This window comes from Panthera onca, chromosome C1 (genome assembly GCF_046562875.1).
Source record: "Panthera onca isolate mPanOnc1 chromosome C1, mPanOnc1 haplotype 2, whole genome shotgun sequence".
Classification (NCBI taxonomy): Eukaryota; Metazoa; Chordata; class Mammalia; order Carnivora; family Felidae; genus Panthera; species Panthera onca.
Window position 1 is genome coordinate 87,407,788 of NC_138346.1, and position 26,820 is coordinate 87,434,607.

Genomic DNA, 26,820 nt, shown 5'->3' on the forward strand with positions numbered 1-26,820 from the left:
TTAATGTGAGTCAAGAAGGCTGATATGATTATTTAGGAAACTGTTAGAAATTCAATCAAGAAATGATGACCTACCTGAACTAAGGAAAAGGAAGTAGAAATTTCTAAAAATCTTACTTAAATCCATCAAAGTTCCTATAGTTTATAACAGATCTTAAATAGTAAAGATAGGCACTATTTATAATTAAGATAAAGGATAAGTTTGAGCCAATAAATGGAGCCCCTTAACTTGGAACTTGGTCAGCAAAAAACTGGTAAGTAATTCCTGACAGATGGTAACACAGAATCTTCCATGACCATTAACATCAAGATCTCTGCTTTATGCTTCGTCCAAGAGACACAACTTCTGACAATGTAGTCATTTCCAATTCTATAATAGGTCATTTGCCATAAAAGCACTATTTCCTTTTAAGGAAATACAGAGGTCTCTCTTAATTAATAATGTTTGTGATAATGTTGATGGAAACTATAATAATTATTTGGAGGCTTTATATACCACATAAGAATTTGCATATGCCTCTCTGCAGCTTAATAGGTAACATATCAAAATGCTGAAGACTTAACTAGAGATCAGAAGCCACCTTGAAGGACATTGATAAAATGGATTTTTAATTCAATTTGCAGCACAGTTTTTGGTTGTGTAGCTCACTTCTGCTTTTTACTTACTCCCTAGTGTCTACAGATACAGTCCTTCTTTTTGCTCAATTCTGGGACCTTAGTTCCCCCGCCAAACATGGGACCCATGCATGATACATAGCAATGGGTATTTCTCATGGCTTTGTCCTGAGACATGGTGAATGTTACAAAATTTTGCTTGGAGGCTTATATTTGAAACATTTCCCATTGTTAAGGTCTCAATTTAATTTGGCCAAAATATGTTTCAAATTAGGTATCAAAATTATGCAATGGAAGGTTTAAAACATAAAACATTAAGAACCCATATAAATGTTCATCCTGTTAACTGGTGTCACGTATTGCCTGAACCACTTACTTGGTAATTAATTAAGTATTGCCCAGAGACATCACCTGTATTGTGCTACTCATTGGCACTTAACTCGTTATTTACCTCTTCAGTTTGTCTCTCCGGTTTCACACAGTCACAGAATGTTGCGTAGGTGATCAATACACTAGAAATCTCCAGGCAAATACTATAGTTGTATGGATGAAGAAATTGGGGTCCAGAGATGTAAAACTTCTTTGTGTTGTCTTCAGTTCTTAGTAAAATGTCTTCCATCTTTTTTTGTTGATTTGATTTTTAAATTGTCGTGGCCCACATGGTCTAGATTAATCTTTTGATATTAACAGAAATTTGATTTCATACGAAACTTGCATTGTTAAAAGGGACCTTTAAAGTTTTGTTTTGTTTTGAGATTTTTTCCTTCTCATCTGAAAACAGAAATCACATTAACTCAGTCTCCTCCAGGTCTGTTTGAAAGCCTATGAAATTATCCCTCCCTCAAAAAAAAAAGAAAAAAAATAGATGGATGTAAATATCATAAGATCTGTCTTCATTTCAGGTTTAGGAGTAAACTATTTTATGATGCCATTTTACAGTAAAATTTTCCTATTAAAACCATGAAAGATTTGTTTACTACAAATATCAAGTATATATTTGGGAGCTTACTTTTCCAATGTAGACTAAGATGAAAATTTATATGGATAAAAACTTTATATAATATTTAGCAATGTATTAACATTGAAGATTTTTGCCCTTGCGTATACTTTTATAAATACTGACCTGCACGTATTGCATATCGAGACACATTTCTTAATTTCTAGGGTGAGGTAGAAAAAGATGTTTCTACATTTCTTAAAATGTGTTTCTTGGGGCACCTGGGTGGCTCAGTCAGTTGAGCATCCGACTCGATTTTAGCTCACGTCAGCACGGTTCTGGGGTTGGAGCCCCGGGTCCTGGGGTTCGAGCCTTGGGTCGAGCTCTGCACTTGCAGTGCAGAGCTTGCTTAGGATTTTCTCTCTCCCCTTCTCTCTTCTCCTCCTCCACACTCCCTCACTCTCATTCTCTCTCTCAAAATAAATAAATTTAAAAAATAAAATAAAATGCATTTCTTCACATCAATTTTTGAAGAACAGTATTACCGGGAAAGGACATGTTGAGGGATCAAGGGCACTGGTAAGAAATGAATTCCAAGGAGACTCATAAAGAGAAGAAATTAAGATGTTTCCTAAGTGTAAATTAAAAAGTAAATACTTTTCAAAAGAGGGGGAGCAAAAGAGAATAATGAAAAGATTCATCCCAAAGTGGAGTGTTCAAGTTATTCAGACATATGAGCAGAGTGTTGGTACCATTCTGTCAACTTGGGGAATGTTGGTGGTACAATGGACTAATGAAAGGCTATAGGACATTTGCTCAAGTTAATGGACTTCAATGCAAGTGTACATAAGAATGATCTGCAAGGGAAGAGTGTAGCTTAAGAGAATGAGGACCATGAAAATTCAGTGGAGACAACTAAGGGATTTTATTATACGCACTAAGTAGACTGAAAAACGTTTCTAAAAAAATATTTGTGGTATAGCCCCAGCCATAATCAAAAGATTTTGCTTATTCTTACATCAGATTATTATGTAGATAGTACATGTGTAAGTCAATCTCACACGAGTGGAATAAGTTGATATCTTATATATGTTTTGTTTTATATGAATTACTCCATGCTATCAATTTACTAGATATGTATACATTTTATCAGGTTTTTTTTTTTTTTACATTAAACAGATGGTACTTACTATCCCTTTTATTATAAATGATTAGAATTTGGCTACCCACTCAATATTTTTATTTTGTCTTTCTGAGTCATAATGTCTGTGTTGATGATGAACCCCACTCACACATACAAAAACATACATATACATGCATAAGTATTACATTATATTTAGAAAAAATTAGCTCTAATCATTTAATATTCTGATAGAATAACTTACAGAGGAGCATATGTTAATATAGATATAGATGTTGCATAGCTATGTATTTTCTTATAGAAGGAAAATATTTCATATATCCTATAAATATGCCTCATGCATGAAATATTTTCCTTCTATAAGGTCCAGGTTTTTAAGGGGTGGGGGGAAGCCTTTTTCTATAAAACAAACGCTTCCTCTTTCCTGTTTTTTACTTTATATGCTTCCTTTCAATCACAAAAATATAATTCCCTTTAAATGTATTTTTGCATCATGTCATATTAAATGTGGCTTTTCATTATTGGTTTTGATGATTTTTGAAGATTTTTGTATTTAGATGGCATACACATTTTCAATCATGTCTTAATTACTTTTAAAAATGCTGCACTGGCTGAGGGACAAGACAGATAACTTGTTAAGCATTTGAAATTTCTGAGCTGTTTTCTCAGTTCTGGCAGTCACTACCCAAGTCCAGATTGTAACCTCCTTTCTGCCTCCAAAGCCTGCCTTGGCTCCGTGTCCAGTGAGGGATTATGGATTTAGCAAGGAAGGTAAGTGTGACTACAAGCATTGGCTCACCATCTGCTCCCCAGCAGAGCATGGGCCAACCTGCATCGCCTGCAGCAAGACCAGGGCACTGTTCTCCAGCCAGCCCCTTTCCACCCTGGCTCAAGACACACATCACATTCAGTCAGATGATTAGGTCTAAGTAGTCCATATGCAACAGAATATTTTTCCTAAATACCAAAATGAAAACAAAATGAATGCCATTTTTTCCTTCTCCTTACTCGATACATCAAGTTTTACACAAATAAATACTCTCTTAAGGTTTATGCAAATTATAGAAAAATAAAACTATGCATTATTTAGCAGTTCTCCTATTTCAAGATCTAACAGACTTTATTCACAGCATGTTTTTCCCTAGTTTATGCTGGCCTTCTTTTCTGATTCGACTTTTTAATTCATCTTTTTAAATTATTCCTTTTTAAATCATTATCTTGTGTGTCTTCATAGATTTTCGTGTATTAATCTATTATTAATTTTTACTATACTCAACTTAATCTTAAATTGTTTAAAGCTCTTTTAAGAATAAACACTGGCCTATGTTTTAAAGACAGCTTGTACTTGAACATTTTGCACATTTGATCCAATAGCCTCACTCAAACTTAACTGTCAAATAAATTATAATTTTATTATGGGCATTTTATGCGTAGAATAATCAAGCATTGAACAGGAAAGTTAACCTTTGGGTTCAAGAATCAAGATGATTTTTCAGTTCTCAAGAACTAAGTATTTCTAGGCACCTACATTAACACATTTTATTTCTTTCTGGAATTTATCAATGATATGCTATTACACATTTTTGTATTTGTTTCAGGTCAAGTGCTTTAAAAAAAAAGATTTCCATAAATAGCAGAAAAACACGGAGTTGAAAGTAGCTTTCTGCTTCCTTTAGCCCTGTTGCTGATTTGAGCACACAGAGTGAACATGAAAATAAGCTGAACAAACATCTCACCCTTTTTACTTAAACTGTTGTCTGCCTGACTGCTGAATGCACACAGAAAACAATCTAAAATTGTATAACCCATAATACAGTATATTAAATTACAACATTGGTCAGTAATGGAAACTTATTCCCAGATATGAATTATTTACAGCCCATTTAAGTAATCCATATTCAGGTGTGGCAATGAAAAAAAGTGCAACATAAATCTTTAATGCTGACCGGTTGAGAGAGCAGAGCTGAGGATTACAGACATTTTAAAGAAAAAAACTAAACGAATTGATATAGCCTGTTCAGTGGCTTACTGCAGCAGCGTGCTAATAAATTGACGGATGGCATGTCAGGGGTAGGAGTTGAAATTCCAGCATTTCTAACTAAGGAGGGATCTAATATCAGACTACCAAAATAAGGAGTTTCTGAACCTGGTTGTCACAGGAAACAGCCCGCACATCTTTTTGTATACGCAAGTGTTCAAAATATCATATTTTAACAGGAAAATCCATGAAGGATTTCTTTATTTTAATTAACTCAGTAGCTGCATTAGTAATTTCAGCAAGCCACATAGATTGTGTTGTAAAACAGAGAGGGTGTATTAGAGGTAAGCTTTTCTTTTCCCTTTTCAGGGAGTTGGGGCCAATGCCTTATTTTGGGAAATAAACTTAACAAAGAAATCCCTTTAATCCTATTTTACATTTCCATAGTATACAGAATGGAATTCATCAACCAACCTAAAGGGGGAAAAGAAGCAAACAACTTCTGGAGTGTTTCGCACCATTTTTTATACAAATTGTGCAAGTTGTTAGCTACTTCAAACTGAAGTACAAAAGATCATGGGTGGAGGGAGGCTTTCACATTGCAATTTCTTTTGTTTCCTGGAGCAGTACCTATATTAATTCATCTTACAAAGATCATTGCTCAAGAACTAAATTTTGCATATATTAGAAAGCAGAATTAGCATTGCACTGTGTACAACATTCCATGCTAACTTCTCTCCAAGCAACCATTAAAGGTCATGTTTTGACGACTGAATGGCATGTCGGCACCTTGGTCCCCTGGAGAGGCATTCCCCAGGTACATGCAAAAGGTTATTAAATTACCTTCCAAGCAACACTATCTCTTCGGATGAAAATAATTACAGGCTTTTAGAGGCATCAGAATGCTTTCTTTCTTTCTTTCTTTCCTTCTTTTTTTTTTTTTTAAATTAGATGAAGATGCGGTACCTAATGACCGTTTTTGTGTGTGAGTCATATAGCCTGTCAGCGGTGACAGGACAAATGAGCGTAATGGCATAGCTTAAAGGGGAAAGGTTCATCTTAAATAGTGACAAATAATATTTAAATGGCATTGTTGGAGACCCATCATGCTTGTAAAATGTAGTTTGTATCTCTTCTTCATCCTTTAATTTCATCACTGTCAAATGGCATTAGCTGTTAACATGCAACATCAGGTGCAGATATAATTTTTAACTGTTAAATGTGCCCATGACCAAACATTATGCATCTTGATTTTTCCTTTTTTTTTTTTTTGTACTTGGGTAACTCATTCCATAATTCAAAAAAAAAAAATGTATCTAAGGGATCTGAGTCTAAAAGATGTCTTTACTAAGCGGAAAAAATAATAGCTTCAAAGTATAATTCCTTGAATGTCATTCTTGTTGTCAAGGTTCAAAAATGGAAAAGACTTCATTTTTAGGCTTAATGCAATTAGCAGATTGGGAGTATCATGAGCAAGATCCCAGATGCAGCGCTTTGGTCAAAATAGTCATGGGCAAACCAATATAATGACACATGTATTATGTATTCTTGGAGTATGCTGAAGCATAAAATGGATTGCCTTTTAAAGCAAATATATAACTTCAAATCCATGTAATAGGGTGAAGTACATCATTGCAAAGTGAGATTTTTCTCGTCTATATCTAGCTATGGAACTTGAACACAGTTAACCAAAGGTGAATTCTAACCTTTAAATTTTCTTGAGATAATATGTGCCACAATGAACATAAGTAACCACTGAGATATCCCGTGCACAGAATCGCAGTTCTAATTTCAAAACTTTCATATAATGCCTTCTAATTCTTAAATATTTTTACACAGCTTCATCACATTTATTGCTACTTTATTTTCAGATCACTTAAGCCAAAACTGGAGACAGTTTAGGTACCTTTGAGTTGTTAAAAGTTATAGCCAATTTTCTGAAAAATTATACCAGCTAAAAACACAACATTAAATATTTACCCTGTTGGATGTTAAAAAACGCTTACAATGAAAAATGTTCACATATTGACTATTCAAAATGGCCTTCACTTTGAAATTGTGAAATGGAAGGGATTGCAGATGTACAAGAATAAATATAAAAACAAATGAGTTGACTTGAAGTGTTGCCGGCTTTCATAAACATGCTACTGCAATAACATGTGACATTAATATTTAATTACAAAAGCACTGCTGCAAAATCTTTGAAATTAATGTTTTGCAAAATTAACATTCAGTGCACAGAAGCAAAGTCGTTCCAGGCGCGACTGTGATTAACAATGCCATTCACTTTACATATTATATTAATATATTATTCAAGCTACGAATTAACACCTCCTAATTTAAATAAGGTGCTACATATCATGATGAGCTAAAATGCTTTTCTTAAAATGGCCCGTCTGATTTTAAGCAATCTGTGTTTATCATTTAATATTTTGTTATTGAATACTGTTCTCCGTAAAACTCCTTCTACTTTAATTTCAAGCAGAGGAGACCTCATTAAACGGATGCCTTCCGTTTCTAGGATTGTTAAGCCATTTGAACCATATTTTGTTTGTTAGCTAAGCCAGCAGTGCTGAAATACTACTGTGGGTATGAGTGTGTCCTTAGGCAGCCATACTTTTATTTCAAGGTTCTAAGAGATCCTTTCAAGCAACGTGCTTCTTTGCTTTCAACGAGACACTTGTTTGCACAAATAGCGCCACTATCATTGTGTCACAGATTTCTACATGTTCACTCCGACCGAGGTAAGCGCAGCTCTTTGGAAGGACGAGCTGCAGTCTCAAAACCCTACCTCCTTTACGGTACCTCAGAGCTCACCAGTTTCCTCTGAAAGTGAGAAGACACTTGGACATGACAGGCATTTGTTTTAATCTACAACTGTGGGATAATTGTCATTCCTGTTAGGAATACATGTAGGGGGAAGTAGTTCAGGGGGCCATTTAGGTTTTGCTGAAGTCAATGCAAACAAAGGGCTTTTATTTTCAGAAAAATGATCCCAAAGCCCATAGAGTCACACTGTGGAGAGCACCATTTAGAGCCTTAAATGCTTGTTCCATCACTACAACTTTGGGACACCAGATTTCAGTGAGTTGGTTATTGACATCCCCGAACTGAAAAACAATTATTGACATTCTAAGGAAATGTTTAGCAATACGAAGCAATTACTAAGACACCTCAGAATAAGTTCAGTGTGTTCTGGAACAGTTTTTCAGCTCTATTTCCTTAGTTTTCAACCAATCAACAAGTATATTGACATTGGGCTGCACCCATTTCATAATTTTAGATCCCTGGAATGCAAAGAAGCTTTTGCTTATTGGTTTCGAGTTGAAGACTCATAGGCAGTATTTCTAGATATCTCTGTCATGTCATGATTCCTACTCAGGTTCTTCATTTATGTAACTGGATTTGAGATTCTCAAAAACTAGAAAAGTCCGAGAAATGCAAAATCACCTTTACACCATACACTATGCAGCCTAACTATAGGGTGTAGAGACTAACCTATTAATCAACAGGGTATCGATACACTGGTGCACTCTCCCAGTGTGCTGCAAAAGCAGGGAAACTGTATCTCAACAAGTTTCTCTTAAAGGCCTGGCCTCATCTCGGCCTTACCTTAATGCCAATCATTTCTTGCTCTGGAACCTTCTAATTTTCTAAAAGGCATTAGCAGAGCTAGTTCTTTTCTGAAAAAGAATATTTCTTTAAATTATTTTATGAAGTTTAGTTCTGATTCAATATTTTGTGTCATTTCAACAGTATGAGAAACCCTAAATTTGAAAATTGAGAGTACTTAGAAGTAAAATTTGAACATAATGGTGTTGATATTAATTATGATGTCATGGAAATTTCAAAGACCGTCTGTCCACTCTTTAAGGAAGATATGTTACTGGGTAGCATATTTTAGTATTCAATTAGCAGATTCATAGACTGTGGAAGAAATTAGAAATTTTGACATGACTCAGATTATATATGTGTAAGTAATCTGCCTATCCCTTTCATAAAGAAGAAAAGCAAGTCTTGAAAAAATGTTTTGCAGAGTGAATTGGGTTCTGCAGTATATAATCCAAAGAGAAAAGGGATTATTCTATACTCATATAATTTTTTTAAAAAGTGAGTTAGGCAAGAAAATGTTTTTATGCTGAACATCTTACATTCTTTTTTTAATATTAATTTGTATTGTGACTCTCTGTGAGGGTAGTAATGTACACAAACTTTCTCTAACTTATTTGGCCATGGATAATTCTTCCATAAAGCATCAAGGAGACCACAAGCCACATTTTAGAAAATACTACTCTAAAAAATAATGCTAATAATGAATGGTTGAAATTAAACCTCAAATATTTAGGTGTTTTGAAGAGAACCACATTTTAAAGATTATTGTTTTATTTCAATGACTGTAGAAGGTAGGATAAGGCAAATCTAGTAAAGGTCTATTAAAACCTAAAAATATAATTTTCTAGTAGTAATTTCTTGAGGATATCTATTGATTTCTTTATGGTGATAGTACATAAAGAAAGTTCTTTGTATGGGGCGCCTGGGTGGCTCAGTCGGTTGGGCATTGGACTTCAGCTAAGGTCATGATCTTGCGGTTTGTGGATTTGAACCCCATGTCAGGCTCTGTGCTGACAGCTCAGAGCCTGGAGCCTGCTTCGGATTCTGTGTCTCCCTCTCTCTGCCCCTCCCCTGCTCATGTTCTGTCTGTCTCTCTCTCAAAAATAAACAAACATTAAAAAAAATAAAAAACAAAAAAGAAAGCTATTTGTATAAATTTTCCCAAACTATAAATCTCTTTGGAAAATGTACCATAAAAACCTGAAAGTCATTAAATATGTTAAGATATTCTATTCCAAAGGCAATGGGGGTAAAACTTTTAAAACTGTGCATTAAATATGAATCAAAGCCACAAAGTATTGTTATAATGATGGTTGGAAGGTAGGGACATTCTGGGTGAAGCTTTGTCTTAATGCTTGATGAATGATGTAAGTTTCTAACAATTTTATCGAAGGTAATACATTCTAAGAGATCCATGTCTTGTGAATAAACATATACTATAAGTGATGAATCGGTCCTATAAACACTCCTCTGATGATTCATATATTTGGCTATTTTATACATAGCAATATCATAATTAGACTCTATGATACTTTCAGGAATAAATGCCATTCTCTTTTATCTATGATAGAGATATCATATTCCTAATTCCATGCCATGTTACAGCAAAGTTCCAGGGCACCAAGAGTAGTTCATCTTCTAAATGCCAATTAGCAATAAGTTCAATCTTATCGATGTAGACACAGGACTGAAAAATGGGGAATCTTCTGACATTAATCCTCCCACCACAAGTTGGCTGCTTAATTGCAAGTGACAGTAATTATAAATGCCCAAATTCAGGCCACTGTCACAGTCATCACGTACCCCCACCACAAGTTAAAAAGCCTTTCCTTTTAGAAGAAATGGACCCCAATAACTGGTGATTCTGCCCACCTGGGTAAAGTTCATGTATGGGTAAACATACTTTGTCCAGTAAAGAATTTTGCTTAATGAAGGCAAAATTTGGTTAATAATGTTATAGTCAGAAGTTCACTAGTTTTGCTTTGTCCTTCTCCACCTTTCCTCCTCTTCACTCTCCCTCTTTCTAGGTGAAAATCAGCTCTGAAGTAGCAGTTCTTTGCTGGACAATTCCCTGATGATACTAAAGGACCCAACAGAAGGATGTGCCCTATCAGAAACCTGTATAATAATGGTCCTTCAAAATAGTTTTCTTATTAGTTGATTGCTTATGGCCATTTTAGATGAAGGCACCAACACAAAACTGGAAAACAGACCAATAGGCTTCTCGTATGCTAAATAGCAAGTAGGAATTCATACTAATGCACATACTTTTTACATTTTTACTGGCAAAAGTAGCCTCTGCATACTTTATCCATTCTCAAACTGTTAACTTTAATGACTGCGGTGTGTCTACTGACCTGATGTCTCCAAATTTCCTCTCACAGGCCCCTGATGACATTCTGGGCACAATATAAACCACATACTTTCAGATAGGCCTTAAATACATACTATCACATAATGGACATTTTAATAAAGCCCAGGAAAATACATAAAGAGAGCAGTGACAGTTGACTAAATGTTTTATATTTTCTACTTGCTCCTTGAGGCCCATCTAATTACAAAGTAAATAGTTTCATAAATTAGAAAAAATAAATGATATATAATAAAATATTGAATGAATTACCATCTCCTAAGTGATTCTAACTCCTCTTTAATGTAAAACCAGTTATGACCTATTTTTGAGGGTACTAGCTTTACTTTTAAAAGGCAAACATTTTTCTTACATTCATTAAAGTGTGAAGTTCTACGTGAAATGTCCTAACTATCACAGACTTTAAAGCTCAGGCAAGTGACAAAAGTCTTTGATTGTTCAAGTGAGAATACCTATTAGGAGACACAAGATGCCATATCAGTAAATCAAAGATATGTTGTATAAAAACATGCTAAAAATTAATCTAATTATGAACACGAACAGGCAGGTTTCTTTTAAGTGACTTTCATTTATGGAGGAGGGAGGTAGATATTCTGACAATAAACAAATCTGCATTATTTGTGTTGGCAAAATAGATTTTTGTATGCCCTCTCTCCATTTTGTGGGGACATAAACAATAATTTGAAAACTAATAAAAAACTAATATAACTAATGACAAATTATTATTGCTATCATCACAAGGAGACACTCTGTAATAAGTGTTTATTTTAATGTGTTTGTTCAAAATGGCTTATACATTTTAATAGAACAATATTAACTGCCCCTGAGTTTCAGTTGAAATAGGACTCATACTCTTTTTCTACCAATCTTAATATTTTATAATCTATATGGATATCCTTCCAAGAAGCAGAGAATAAGATGGCATGAATATATTACAACAGAAAAACTGAGCCCTAGAAAGGTAATGCATGTGCTCAAACATACACAGTGATTTGTTAAGCCAAGGTGAGAATTCGCATTGCTTGATCCAGATTCATTCATTGCCTTCTACCTGAACTTTGGAGTTTACTGTGGGACACAGGAAAAACAATAATCCTCCCATATAGGGAAATCATGTCATCAGACCAGGACAAATGATATTTATTATGCCTCAAGAGGTTTTCATAAAAGTCTAGTTCTCTAAATAAATGAAAACACTTTTTTTAAAAAAAGGTAGAATGCACCAATTGGCAGCAGAAGAGATACTTTTAGAAAGTGGCCATCACCCAATTTCAACATAAGAAACTGAAATATTTTGGAAAATTACAAGCTAGATGACTACATCATTTACCATCTTTAAGAACGAAGAGAAATTAACGTATACTATTAATATATATCATTAAGGGACATGCATTCATCCTAAGAAACTGGGCAGAATTACTGCTACTGAAGAGAAGACAGGAAATGAAGACTTCTTGGAGACAGCAGTAGGCTTCCATGCCTCTTAAATAGACTTTGATGAATTGATCTTGTTTCAACAATAGTTGATGCTTTCAGCAGTTCCTTTTATCCTCTCACTCAGATCGATCTAAATTTCTGAGGAGTTCAGAATGAACATTTTCATTGGCCAGCTTTCCTAAATGTTGACCAGATGAACAAATGAAAAGGCAATCCTCAAGTTTCTTCTGAACAACTTCCAGCCGTGTGAAGCAAATCAAAGTACAATGCCATAGTGGTTGAAGCTTCCTACTCCCTGCTTTAATTTCTCCCTATAAAAGATATTTTGCACGTGTTGTACGGAATATGTTCAGAGTTATTTCATTCCTTTCCGAACCCAAATTTTTCTTATAGGCAAAGTTCTTTAGAGTTTTACTACCTGAAGCCACATTTTAAGAAAAGTTATCTTCTAAGCATTCTAAGTTTAGAAGTTATATAGATTTTTTTAAATATCCATGTAAACATCATAGTTAAGAAGCACATTATATGGAACAGAATATCCTCTGATTTAATTTACTTTTCCCGTTTCAGTATTTGGAAGATGATATTAAATCTCCATTTAAAAAGAATTTGGAGGGGCGCCTGGGTGGCTCAGTGGGTTGAATGACTGACTCTTGATTTAGGCTCAGGTCATATCACTACCCCCCTCACACACACCCTCACCACCCCCCTGCCCCTGCCTAGTGTAGCACCTGCTCTCTCTCCCCTAGGCCCCTCTCCCCCACTTGCACACTCTGTCTCTAAAATAATAAAATAAAATAAAATAAAATAAAATAAAATAAAATAAATTGGGAATTTCTGGCTTTTTCCAGAATACCACAACTCTAATGACAGTAAAAGGCATAGGAAACACTACCATCTCTCAGATTGCATTATTATTATTTAAAATCACACATAATTCAGATTATCTTCAGGTATAAGATGAAATGAAGGAAGTTACATATGTAAACACATACCTCTAGTACATGGTACACACATACAGACCAAACAAACACACAGGGACATCTTTACCAGTTGTAGCAATATGAATGATTTCATAAGCATTAATTGAGATGAGAATGACACTTCAAAAATCACTCTAACCTCTAATTATGGTTATAATGAAGCACCAGATTAACACTATTATTTTCTCCATTAAAAATTCAAAGTAACAATTTTTCTGGTGTTGAAAATAGGTGAGTGCAATTTTTCAGTATTGAAAATTCCTGAAAGAGTTAAAATGTCATAAAAAAATGACAAAGGCACTTTCACAAAATAATATGGCTATCACAGTAGAACAGAATTTTGTAGAAGTAGTGCACATTTGATGACTGTCAGAATTTACATAAGTTACTCTGCATGAATTAACTATGAGATATAAAATTCAACTTTGGCTTAAACACACATACACAGAGTAATTGTGACATTTTTAGGCACTGCAACTATGACATCAAGGTAATGCCTAAATCATCAACACAAATATGAACAAAATGACTATGGCACATAACTTTAGCGTCCCAACATGTTGTGTGGGAAAGAAAAGTGGTAGTGTCAGAAAAGGAGCTGAAACAAAATGGGTCCATATCCAACAGTTTGTGTAGGTCTTTCTCATTGAAATGGATACTTGTCAATTTGGTGTCCAAAATAACCAGTCTAAAGTATTAGGGTCACAGATTGGGCTCACACAAGAAAACCCACAGATATCAGAATCTCTTGACATTATTAACTATTAGGAAAACCAAATCCTAATATTGAACATCTGTCCTGTGAAATTTACCATCTATCTTCTGATCAAGATTTCGAATGGTGCCCCCCCACAAAATGAAGTCAAAGGACTCGTGGGGGTATCTTTGTTTCTCTCCCAAAGCCTAAAAGTTATACTCAACTGCAGCACAAAGAGTAAAGAGGTTGTTATTCATATTAACTACATTTACATTCCTAACGTAACATCCAGAGAGCTAATAGTGGGGTTATTAACATAACAAACGTAAATGTTCTATATAAATAATACTGTTTCAGGCCAGCAACCGCTCATCTGACAGCATTTAGGCACAGGCTCAACATCTGTTTATGAACACTTTGCCTAATGATATCATCAGATATCATTAAGTGCGGCAGAATACAGCATAGAGGCAGGTGCAGCTGCCTTCACAACCCATCACAGAGAAAGAAAAGAGCTGCATTCCCCATCCGAAAACCCATCATTAGGACAATTTTCTTCGACAAACCAGCCCTGTGATTTCAATCTGTATATCACCTGTAATTGTAGTTTTTAGCAAGAAGCTGATTCTATACATTTAGCGACGAATCACGTTGATGGCCTGAATACTGGAAACACATTTGTGGTACCAGCTGCGGCAGCTTTTTTTAGAGCCTGTGTTAACAAAATACTGCTAACAAGGCAATGCTTGGAGTGCAGCTTTGTTTCTCTTTCTTGTTCATAGTGTTTAGATGTGCATAATTATGGAAATTAGCAATTGATTGCTTCTCAATAATAATTGATTACTGGTCACTGAACTCTCCTGTAGCACTTTACCGAAGGTGAGGACATGAGATAAGTGAATTCTTACCAGTTCCAACCATATATAAAGAAAGAGACCAAAAAGAACTCTCGATTTGTACATCAGTTTCCATGATAAACAGACCAAAGGGATAATAGAATATCCCAGAATCTAGTTTGCCCTGAAGCAAATTGTAGAGATCATAGCAAGCCTGCAGAATTCTCCCTGTGGACCATGTAAGAAACATACATCATTTTTATATATGTCAGTTGGTCTTTGATTTGAAAATATTTCTACCCATTTAATTTATCTCTTTCAGTCAGTTTTCTTAAATTGTACAATTTAAGGGTTATATCAAAAAAATGAATACCAATTTTCAACACCTCTCAAATTGAAACAAACTGACAAAATAATGTGAAGTCTCTTTTGCAAAGAGGTACAAATTCAGAAACCTATCGTCTCAGACAGATAGCAAGCACTTCAAAATGACTCTCCTCTTTTTGATCTGCTGTATATCCATCAACATTTTGGTCGGTGCAGACTGACTTGTTTCAGTATAGCATAATGTAGGGAACGTTACTTGATGCTGCAGCTAACATTTAAAGGAGAATGCACTTATTTTTGGCTTAATCACTACTGTCAATTGGGACATAACGTATCTAATTCAAATTTATTGCAGTACATGGAAGCCTCACAGACAATAAAGAATCCGTGGTGTTTGTTAAATGGGAAACACCGTGACTCATGGTGTTTCAAAGATGGGAAGAGCAGTAGGGAAAAAAATTTAACTCTTTATTTTAGAAGAGTAATGAGCTTCCAAGTGTTAAATGATGCCCTCCCTGGTGTGTCTGTGAGAGAATACGTGTGTGTGTGTGAGTGTGTGCGCGTGCATGCTAATTTTTACAGGACATGGCTCTTCTGTGGCAATCAACTTTACAACCCGATTCACAAAAAAAATGCAGCTTGGTTAAAGTTAGTATGCTCAATTTCAATAATGTTTTTATCCCCAAATGGGTAGCAGATTGTACAATCATGACTCAAAAAAAATATGCACAAGTTATAAGAATTAGGCAACAGTTTGAGAATAAAACTGAATTCCTCCTCTCTGCCCACAGAAGGCTTTCTCATATAATGAACAGGTGCAATTTCCAGAGATCTCTGTTCACTGAGATGGCAGAAGCCACTGTTTGTTGCTTTCCCCAGCAGCAACACAGGATAATATGATGATAAAGCTGTGATCAGAAACCAAAAAGCCACATCACATATATGTACACTTCTACTCTGTTAGTACATCTCTCAAATACAAATTTATATTCCTACCCTCCTAGCTCTATCTTAAATTGACATTTATGCACTGAATAACATCATTATGAATTTTTACACTACTTTGTACCCAAAACCTGCAAAAAAAAAAAAAAAAAAAAAAAGATTCCAGGCAATGTGTGTGAGTCCATGTGCTTACGCCATTATGTTAGTGCCAAAAGGCGTTAAAAAAATGCAGACAGATTCCCTGTAATATATCTCTGGGTTTATTATCAGCGTGACATTTTAATGTGTGTTATTAAAATTATATTTTAGGGGTTGGGGTGGGGTTCAGGTGGAAGAGTACTTTGGAATATTGCAAAAAGTTGCACATAAAAATGATTTTGGTAACCTAGCGATGTCCTTGACACACGTTGGCACTACAGAGTGTATCTGCTTAAAGAGACATATGGCTAGAATGGCAGAAGTCAGAATTTGAAGGGTATTAGCAAAACCATGTGGGGGAAGCTTGAACTGGCTTAGGCTAATTGTAGCTCTTCTCTAATTTCACATGCTCTACACCCGTAAGCTAATTTTAACTATTGAAAGTACAATTTCCATTTTTTGAGGTAGTTTTAAATCCCATCAACAGGAAATCAGATTGAAAGCAAACGTACTTGCTTCTAAAGCCAGGTAACTTTCAACTGCTAACAGCATAAGGTAGAAAAAAAAAATTGGTAAATGATCAACCCAAACCACTGAGCCGCTGGTGTGGTTTGTTGCTGTTGAATTACCGTTGAAGTGAGAGAAGCCTTCTAAGAAAATGAGGGAGGAGTCTTATCTTCTCAGCAAGGCTTTCCTGACCACGTAATAGCTCTGCAGAGGACCCTTGCATCCTTCCTCCTTAGTTTTATTTTCATCAAAGCCCTATGACCACCTGATATTTCTTGTCGTTCACTTGTTTATTTGTTCATTGTCTTTCTTCCCTTTCCACTGAAGTGTGAGCTCTGTCACAGAGGGATCTTACTGATCTTCTTCATTCCTATCTGCTTTTTAAACTTTTTTTTTATTGTTTATTTGTTTTTGAGAGATAGAGACAGAGCATGAGCAGGGAAGGGGCAGAGAGACACAGGGAGACACAGAATCTGAAGCAGGCTCCAGGTTCCGAGCTGTCAGCACAGAGCTCGACGCGGGCCTCCAACTCATGAACCGTGATATCATGACCTGAGCCAAAGTCGGACGCTTTACCTACTGAGCCACCCAGGCGCCCCTATTCCCATCTGCTTGATACCTATGAGACACTCAGTAAAAAATGTGTAAGATGAATAAATGTGACATATACAAAGTCCTTTACAGGCCATGGCCTGGGTGGCATTCTCAACTTCTCCTTGGAATGGTCAGGATCCACTAACCTAGGATAAGTTTCTAAACATTTTATGTCAAGTTTTCCATGAAATGCTATTTTGTTCATAACAAATGAAAAGTTTCACATGGTATTACTGCTGGCTTATATAATCTAGCCAGAGAAATTTTATTTAATTAAGGAAAATTAGTTTAGCACTTCCTTAATATTTGCTGTAGTACTTTGCTACCTAATTTTTTTCTTGAATAACCAATTTCATAATTAAAGGCTTAGCTCAAAAGAACTTTTAAAAAATAAATCAGTCCATATAACCTAAAAAAATATCTGTTAGCGTTTGGATACAAACAGCAATTGTGAGACTACCTATATATGCTTTTTATTCTTGATAAAGATATTATAACCATATTAGGCGTTGAAAGAAGAAATAGCAAATTATCTATATTACTTCTTTACTCAGGGCTAAAGATGCAAAGTGTTTTCCAAGAACCACCTGAGAAAATTATTTTTCATTTAAGATCCCATTCCCATAGTACCAGGACAGGTGAGAGAATGAGAGGTATATTATTGGAAGGTATTTTTCAAATGAGTAATCATTCTGAATGTGTGCACATCAGAAACTCCTCAAAGCCTGCCTGGCAATCTGTTTTCTACATAAGTTTGTTTTTATCTGTGGTTGGGAGCATTGATATTTAAATTTTCATTAACTACTTTCTATAATGAATAAGAAGTACATAGCTAAACTTGATTTGTAGCAAATCAATTTTGGCAGACAGCAAAAAGTCAAAAAGTTGTTTTTGTTTTTAAGGAGAAAGCTTCTGTTTAAAACAGTTAATGATTTTCAGAGAAAAGAGATTATTAACAGGAATAACCAAGATTGGAGTAAAGATAGGTAAAGTTGAGGAACCAGTGAAAGGCTTAGGGAACCTTCCCCCTTTTTAATGTTCTGAAAAATTAGGTGCAATCTTGTCTTCCTCATTAGAACTGCTCCATCATTCAGAGTTATTTATTTTCTCAATCTGTCGATATTTATAGTAGAGCTTGAGGAATCACAAAATTGAAAGGTCTAAAGTAATGTTGAGAAATCATTCACTAACTCAACAAATATTGAGTACCTATCCTCCCTCCATGCTGCCAACAGGGTGATCTTTCAAGGGCAAATCTGATCTTTTCCTGCAGAAAATCCTGCAAAGATTATTCATTGCCTTAAAAATGAAATTCCAGGGGCGCCTGGGTGGCTCAGTGGGTTGCGTGTCCGACTTCGGCTCAGGTCATGATTTGTTTGTGGGTTCGAGCCCCATGTCAGGCTCTGTGCTGACAGCTAAGAGCCTGGAGCCTGCTTCGGATTCTGTGTCTCCTTCTCTCTCTGCCTCTCCCCTGCTTTGTCTCACTCTGTTTCTCAAAAATAAATAAATGTAAAAAAATTTTTTTAAATGAAATTCCGATTTCCGACTATAATATAAATGATTCTTAATAGCCCAATTTCTACCTGTTTTCTGATCTTCTTTCATCAGCCTTCTTCTCTGACCCTTCCTGACCACTCCACTCTGTGCTAAATTCCCCTTCAATGTCTGTGAACTTTAACTTTATCCTCTATCCCAGAACTGATAGTTCTTTGTCAACACACATCTTCACACTGCATAGGTACTATTCTCTCTTCCTGAATTAGCTTCTCTCCACTTCCCTGTCTGCAAGGTGAACTCTTACTCATCCATCAAAACCCAGATCACATATAATTTAACCTGTATAAATTTTAACCAAAGCTAGCTTCCACTTGTGCTTCCATATCACTATAAAGTCTATCATACTACCAATCATTCTATCTTTATTCACTCATGAACTACTTATCAAGCTTCCATAATGTGCTACACATTGGGGATATATATATCACTGAACAAAATAGATAAAATGTTCTAATCTCGTGGAACTTACCTTCAAGTTATAAACATAGAAAATAAATAAGAAATAATTTATATAGTATAAAACTATATTATATATTTTACAGCACTATATTCCATATTATTTTTTGTTTCAACAGTGCTAAGTTCTAACTTATTCTAATAAAGATTAAAGCAAAGTAGATGTGTGGTATTGGAGGGAGGCAATTACTAATTTTGGTATTGTGGCAAAGGGATGGTTCACCAAAGGAGAGATTTTGAGTCAGCATATGTACTAATCATATTTTCACAGTGTGCTACCCAATAGTTTTCACGTTTATTCTTCAAAGGCTTTCTCACCTTTTTGCCTCATCCAGAACCCAACATAGTTTGTGGCACATAGGACTAAGTGAATAGATGGAGTCTGAGACTTAGGCAGAAATAATTCTAGGCAAACTTGAAGGTTGTCAGAGCAATGGGTGGAATGCTATGATTTATTTCTGCCTCTTGGAACTTTAGTACTAGACATAGACCCTGTGAGGCTTATAGCCTTTAAAATGCAATTACTTATACAATAACACTGAAGAATCATCATGTGTCTGGAAGAATACCCTCTAAGTAGGCAAATTACTCTATCGCCATACAAGGGAGAATGATCATGGCATATTCACATTAAAAATCCCTTTATTAAGGCTTTATTAATAGCATAAAAAATAAATCATCTTTCCAGTTCCAGGCACTTCTTTTTCTGATGAAATATTATACTGCTAAATGAGTACTATTTCCTTCCAAAGACTATCCTGTCCTGTATTTCTTGACATACAAACTTTCCTCATGGGCAGTTTTTTTTTTCCCACAAAACACCTGCAATACCCATGATTTCCATGAAAAGTCCAGAGAGTATCTGTTGATACTTGGGATACAGCTTGTAATTTTCACAAATCTCCAAATCATCACAAATGTCTATACTATTGTTATGTACAATGGGTAAGATTCTGCTCTTAAATGAACATATATGTCACAATGAGTCTTGTGGAACTGGGAAACATAAATTCAGAGCTGTCTCCAATTCTGCCATAACACATGTATGTGCATTGTGAAGAATTTGGGATAGGCCAAATATAAAATTGGATTTATATTTACTTTTAATGATGAAACTATTTTTTAAGTTCAAAATAATGTTTTTCAAGACACCAGATTGGAAGCAATTTACACTTTAAGACACTTATGAAGTAGGATTGGCGAGAATGAAGGATAACCAGGAATTTGTTAAATTCTAAATTTTCCATAATTTTAATAACGCTTCTTGTTACTGTGATCATGGCAATTTGGATCCACTGAATTTATTAAACAAGCAAAAGGGAGAAACAATGATTTATATGGTTTTGATTGGAAATTGGGGTGAGATATTCTTGCATTGTTATTTAGCAATAGTGCAAAACATAAGTTGGAAGTTTTAGAAGCTTACATACAAGGGAAAAATAGGATTATTTTGGTAAGATAGCATTTGACGCAGAGGGATTCCTTTTTCTAGTCCTTACATATGCACTTGTTGCTTCAGACTAAGCAGGGTCATGACTGAGAAGTAAAAGAAGAGGCCATTAGGGATCTGAGGGTGAAGGTAAACAAATTGATCATATGGAATTTCAAACTAGTTTCCAAAAAATGTTTTAGTATGTTTGAGGGAATCATTTATCCTGGGGAGAGCCTCATCAATTGGTTGCCCGTGCCAGAGACTTATTAAGAGTTTATTAGGTGGGGCGCCTGGGTGGCTCAGTCGGTTACGCGTCCGACTTCGGCTCAGGTCATGATCTCGCGGTCCGTGAGTTCGAGCCCCGCGTCAGGCTCTGTGCTGACTGCTAAGAGCCTGGAGCCTGTTTCAGATTCTGTGTCTCCCTCTCTCTCTGCCCCTCCCCTGTTCATGCTCTCTCTCTGTCTCAAAAATAAATAAACGTTAAAAAAAATTTAAAAAAAAAAAAGAGTTTATTACGTTCATCTGTAAAATTATCACATAGATGGAATTTTTAAAAATAATTTTGGAGGCATCTGGGTGACTCAGGTCATGATCTGGCAGTTCGTGGGTTCAAACCCCACATGGGGCTCTGCACTGACAGCTCAGAGCCTGGAACCTGCTTCTGATTCTGTGTCTCCCTCTCTCTCTGCCCCTCCCCTGCTCATGCTCGGTCTCTCTCTCTCTCTCAAAAATGAATAAACATTAAATATATATATATATTTAGAGAGAGAGAGAGACTGTAGAAAAAAAATATATATAGACTGTAGGAAATAATGTAAATTCAATAGTGTCTTTTAAAAGTGATTCTTGAGACTTTTAATGGCTGACTACTATGTAGGGCTTTTTCTAAGATAACAAAGATGAAATAAAAATATGACTTAGCTCCTCCTCTCAGTAAATTCCCCCAAGAAGGGAAGTTAGAAAGGTAAGTAAACACAACAAAGGACAATATTACAGAATCACAAAGGCAGGACCAGTAGACTCCTGTGCCCACAAACAAGAGAGAACTTCCCTATTTTTATGGAGAACAATTTGTCAATGGACAGAATTACATTTAATGCAAGAATAGATGCAGCCCAAAGCATGACAACATAAAGCTATTTTACATTAGTAAATTGACACAGTTTGAAATTTTCAGTATTCTGATTTCTTTTTTTTTTAATTTTCTTAACGTTTATTTTTGAGAGAGAGACAGACAGACAGACAGACAGACAGAGTATGAGTTGGGGAGGGGCAGAGAGAGAGGGAGACACAAAATCCGAAGCAGCTCCAGGCTCTAAGCTGTCAGCACAGAGCCCGATGTGGGGCTTGAACTCACAGACTTGGAGATCATGACCCAAACCGAAGTCGGACCCTTAACCGACTGAGCCACCCAGGCACGCCACAGTATTCTGATTTCTTACTAGAGATCAGTTTCAATGTTTTTTTATATTTATAGTTTTTATTTTAACTTTTCTTTTTAGCACCGTCAAGTGTCAGAAAAATAGACAAAGAAAAATATTTTTTTCAATTGTTCTCTTCTTCATGATGCTCCCTCATCCTTCACACTGGCCAGTAGAACTAGATGCTTATGGTATGAGTAGAGTAGCCGATCATTCCCACCAGCATTGCCTTCCTTTAGAAGAATAAGTGTCCACATGCCATGCACCTCTGATCTTCATGCCGCCATGAAGTGAGTTCTCCAACTTACAGGTTGTCAGATACATGGTTTATGGTCAGCTTGAACAATGCTGTTACATGCTGCTTGACCTCAGCATTCTCCTGCCTCCATAAAAAGTACTGATTTCTGGGGCGCCTGGGTGGCTCAGTCAATTGGGCATCTGGCTTTGCCTCAGGTGATAATCTCACGGTTCATGAGTTCGAGCCCCGCTTTGGGCTGTTTGCTGACAGCTCAGAGCCTGGGGCCTGCTTCTGATTCTGTGTCTCCCTCTCTCTCTCTGCTCCTCTCCTGATCATGTGCGCTCTCTCTCTCTCGCTCTCTCTCTCTCTCAAAAATAAATAAACATTTAAAAAAATTTAAGTAATTTTTTTTTAAATTTAAAAAAAGAAAAAAGGCCACTGGTAAAAATTGGGGTGGTGGTGGTGGTGGATAATGTAATCTGCAATAGAGGACAATTTATACTAAGAACACACACACACACACACACACACACACACACACACACCCTTAAAAATCTCTTTCCAAACTCTCTTCCAATATCTCACAGAGTGGAGCATACCTCAAAATCACCCTACTCTCTCCATCAGAACTGCTCAAAACTCTCTCTTAATACTCGGCACTTGCATGCCTCCTTTCCTTTAGCTTTTCTCCTCTTGCTTTGCTGGTTTATTCTTGGTCACTCTCATGAGTGGTTTCCAATCTGTCTTGGTTTCTCTGTGGTTCTGCAACCTTACCCTTATTTCAATCAGAAAAGTGTGGAAAGCCCAGTCTGGCAGGTATCTGCCCCAGCAACAAAATGCTCTTTCCTCTTCAAAGACAAGAAACTAAAGACACATATTTCTTGTCTCTGTTATATGTATATTGTTTACACATTTAAGAAGAGTGCGTCTTAAACATACTGATTGTGGTTTTCAAAAAGAAGGATGGAATGCTAACTTGGGGGTATGTCATTCTGAGGCATTTAGAAATCAAGAAAGGAAAAATGGTTCAACTGAACGAAGATCCCTGTTGATTCATGGACCACGTGAAAGCTCTGTGTAAGAATGCCCAAAATACTTTACAGAGGGAGTTTCACATGTTGAGACACAAGATAGCTTAAATAATCCAAATGCAAATTAGAGTCATGATGCTGAAGACAATTGCTGGCTACATTTTACAGTATATTATGGTATTTTATGTGAACACATATAACAGTGTAACTTGAGAATCTTAGCAACAGATCCTCAGTAGGTAAGTCCATAGACACCAAAGAAAAGCAAGATGGAATCTAATTTAAACAGAAAGATTCTAGGTCTGGGTCTCATGTCTTATGACATGACAGAGATATTTCGGACCTTCCTTGGTTTGGTGACCCTGTTGCCTAATGGAGTAATTCTAGACTCCTTTATAGGCATTCAGGATTATCTGGAAGGGAACCCAATCTGTGCACAGCCAGAGTGCTTCTGATCTCTTGTAGGTTTGCTTCATGTCACTGATAAGCAGTGTCACTTACTCTTTCTGTAGTTCATCTTGGTATCTCATTACATCCCTTTGCTTAGCTCCTGTATCTATCAAAATTTTGTAAGCCCAACCACAGATTTATGAATAATATCTGGCCTAGCATGTCATTTAGTCCTTCCCTTTAGAGATAAAGGGCCAGAAATAAAGGGACGTGATCAAAGGCACCCACCTGGGAAGGGTAGGCCTGTACCTGAGGTCACTAATATTCCTAGTTCCATGATCTTTTTCAGCACTTCATATTCCCACGCAACAGCAACATCAGCAATAGCAATGATCCCTTTCCTAGTCTTCATTTAAATATTACAAGTTAGTGTGACATTTAAGGAGCATATCCAATAGACCCTAGTCTGACTATAATGAGCATTCAATTAACATGTATGAAAAAATGGTTATCCCTAATCGAGGGCACATTACCTCATATCCATTGCTTTCTTATCACCTCATTTTTTGTATTCTATTATCGAGCATGACATAGTGAAATAACACAGACTTCGAAGCCCAGGAAACCCAGTGTTTTCATCAACAACACAGTGGGGGAAGTATTATTATTCTAGTTTTATAGGTAAATTTAGATTAAGAAAGTTTGACTAGCTTGTAAGTGAGTAACTAAAGCAGAATTTGAACCAGGCAGCTTCACTCACTGGCATTCGTGCACAAATTTGTGTACTTTCTTTTCCTTGGGAGAAGCCTGAGTCAAAAGTCATACCCTAGTGTGAGGTTTGCATTTTGTTTGTTTGTCTCAAAGGGGTCAACTGGGTTAGCAAGAAGGCCCTTAATGGAATACATAAAATCATTACTCTAAAACTCTACTTCTATTAGTTAACAATTTGTCAATAGATTCTTTTTACAAAGACTTCTCTTATCCCCTACTCCCTGCCAAGTAACCACATTTTAGGGTACAAATTTGATCGGTTGGGAAGATTCTGGATGCTTCTACTCACAGTATTTCAATGTCAAATAGGCTGGCATTAACAAATTTTAATCGCTGTGATCTATTATTTTTCTCTTTGTCAATAATCTTCCTAAGAATACCAAAGGCCACTGAATGCCACCCACATTAACCATGAATTGATGTTACTAGTCCTTTTCTTCTCCCCACATATTAGAAATTTATTGAGTATCCTTAAGTGTAAAACTCTACCTTTATTTTTAGTGACTTTCAAGGCATAACCTTGTTGTAATTAATCAATGGGCTCTACGGGTTTTTGGGTTAAACTCCGCTCAGCCACTCACTACCTGGTACAGGCGTGGGTAAGTCACCTCTTCTAAAGCCTCTGCTAAAAATATCCTTACTTTATGGAAGTAATTGTGATCATATAAAATGCTAAGATTTAATGTTCACCATATATTGAGCACTCAAGCAATATTTATTATTATTATCATTATTATTATTACTATTATTAGACACATAAAGGAGCACTGCAAACTAGAAGAGAAGGAAAATAATACCTTTCACAACTTGCATCTTAAGATGATTTTAAGATGTCTAACAATATTATAGCAGGAAGAAAGCCCATGGGATTTAAAAGTCAGAGAATTACTAAATAATTTCCAGCTGAGCAATTAATTTAACACTGTGTTTTTCTCTTCAAGTTAATTATCATAGGTCAATGGCTTTCAACCTTCCAGGATTTGGGTAGAATTTTGCTATCATATAAGCAACACACCTTCCATTCTTTTTAAAAAGTGTTTGATATTTTGCCAGTCATTTCACTGACCTGGAGTTATTTTGAAAATAAATCTTGTGATACAGAAAATATGAAAATCTAAAAGAGAACTCCAGAAGGGGTTGCTTCCATTAGGTTAAATTCCTAAAAATCCCCAAATCTCAGATCGATGGCAATCAGAAACCTGTGTAGGCAAAATCTCTGAATCCTTCATGTAATGCAAAATTTGATATAGTCACCACATATAGCCTAGAGTAACAACACCACATGTTGCCTCAAAAAACAAGTTGTGCTACAGTGCCTTCAATCATTCTGTGGCTTCCCATTGCTCTTTGGATGAATATTACATCTTTAACTCAGCCTATGAAACTCTCCAAAATCTGACCACTTCCTCTTACCTCCCTAACTTCCCATCCTACCACAAGTATCCCTGTCCCCTGACCCCTACCAGCTAGACCAGCCAGTAGACAGCTCCTCAGATGTATATCATGCTCACTGTCCTCATAGCACTCCTGCTCACATTCTTCACTCAGCCTGGTGTTCCTCTCCTTCACCACCTAGTTCTACCTTCTGTCCATCTCACATGAATGAAGACTTTCAAGGGAAGCGTCCTTTGACCTTGCTCACCAGATCGACCACTTGCATAGTCATGCATGGTGCCCTGGAAGTCTCTCTCATTACACTTTGCTGAGTGGTACCTTCATACCCATTTAAGGAATGATTTGCAATCTATAAACTCCTTGGACATAGGCATGTTATCTATGTTCACCATTGTTCTCCCCGTGTCTAGCCCACGGCCTGGCAAGTACTATGTGCTCAATAATTATCAAATGAAGAAAGAAAACCAAAAGTTGAAAGAATTTTAAAAATCAAAGAGCCTTTGTTAAGTATAAAATAAGTCAGGGGTGCCTGGGTGGCTCAGTCGGTCGATCGCTGGAGTTAGACTCAGGTCATGATCTCATGGCTCGTGAGTTCAAGCTCCACATCGGGCTCTGTGATGACAGCTGGGGACCTGAAGCATGCTTCAAATCCTGTGTCTCTCTCTCTCTCTACCCCGCTTGTGCTCTGTCTCTCTCTTTCAAAAATAAACATTAAAAATTTTTTAATAAAAATAAATGAATATAAAATAAGTCAGCATGTTTGGTCCATATGAGATTATTCAATACTTAGCAGAGTGGTTTTCAATCTCTGTCGCACTATGTTCCATGGATTTTTCCAGAGGCTCAGTTGGGTTGTTCCCTGGTGCTTCTCATACCAATATCCCCAGGAATCATGCAGAACCATTCCCTCTTTTTTATTTTAAGTATATTTATTTATTTTGAGAGAGAGAGAATGAGCACGCATATGAGTGGGGGAGGGGGAGGAGCAGAAAGAGAGAGAGGCAGAGACAGA

The 26,820-nt window shown here is 36.2% G+C and overlaps 1 protein-coding gene across 4 annotated transcripts in view; it reads right to left on the reverse strand.

Annotated features, from left to right (window-relative positions):
• ARHGAP15 (Rho GTPase activating protein 15) overlaps positions 1–26,820 on the reverse strand; it is a 626,514-nt gene that overhangs the window by 399,902 nt on the left and 199,792 nt on the right. The gene's annotated exons all lie outside the window — the stretch shown is intronic.